The sequence below is a fragment of the Nyctibius grandis genome, chromosome 9 (assembly GCF_013368605.1).
Source record: "Nyctibius grandis isolate bNycGra1 chromosome 9, bNycGra1.pri, whole genome shotgun sequence".
NCBI classification, from domain to species: Eukaryota; Metazoa; Chordata; class Aves; order Nyctibiiformes; family Nyctibiidae; genus Nyctibius; species Nyctibius grandis.
This window is the reverse complement of record NC_090666.1, coordinates 27,750,838-27,751,926: the sequence shown is the minus strand read 5'-3', so window position 1 is coordinate 27,751,926 and position 1,089 is coordinate 27,750,838.

Genomic DNA, 1,089 nt, shown 5'->3' with positions numbered 1-1,089 from the left:
AAGTGAGTTACCGGGGTGGGTAATTCCCTGCGCCCGTGGGCAAGCGCAGTGGCTGAGCAGCAGGGAGGCTGGTCCCATCAGGCAGAATGTCTTTCCTCTTCAGTCTTGCTCTCTGTTTAGATACCTGCCAGGGCAAAAATTGTGGTTAGCATCGATATCTGCTCTGATGAAAGTGAGAAATGGGTGTCTTTTAATATACAAAGTCGAGGGAATCTCTACTTAGAGACACAGGGAGTGTTTTACTGAGCAAGAGAACAGCTTTGGCAGTTGCATTATTGCAGTATATATTCCTTCAGGTATGTGATACGTTTAGCATTTCTCTTAAAATCCTGTCCAACCATCTTTTTTTGCTAGCTGTAAATGAGGGGAGCACCGTGTCCTAATTAAGCTGTTTGCTGCAAGCAAAGCTCAGCTTCCTGAATCGCTGTGAGAGCAGTTAGAGAATGTGGGAGGCCAGACCCTGGTGCGGCCGTACTGCTGGAGGGAAGCCAGATGCTCTTGATTTTTCCCTTACAAAGCTGTTGGCGGCGGGGAAAATTGGTTTAATGAGATCAGACACAGAAGGAAGAGCAGGGGAGCGAGCAGCAGGGGAGCAGAGGCTGGTGATGGAGCTGGTCCCCCCGGGTGTGCAGGCACAGCTCCTCCCGGGGCTGCTCAGCCTCCTCCCAAACCCCACGGCCTGCCTTCCCTGGGGAGAGGCGTTTGAAGGCTCGGTTTGATTCGCACACCCTGCAGAAAGCAGGCAGCTCCGCTGAGAGTAAACATCTCCTTTAACTCCAGCCAGGCGAACGAGGTGTGGGAGCTGCCTGCAGCTCTGGGCAGGACTCCGGGGGAAGGCAGGGCTGCCCGCCCGGGTGACGGGGAGTCCCCGCAGCAGATAGGCACCACACCAGTCCTGCTCGCCGCCCAGCAGACCGGCTGCGGTGCTGCCAGGAGTCAGCTCGCCTGCCCGCTGCTCTGCCTCTGCCCAATTATATGGGCAGCCACAGAGGTGGGGCTGAGCTCTTCCCCATCCCTCAGCATCCCAGGGTACCGGAGAGCGAGCACTTTGGGGTAGCGAGTAACGGGACTGGGTTCAACTGCAACGAG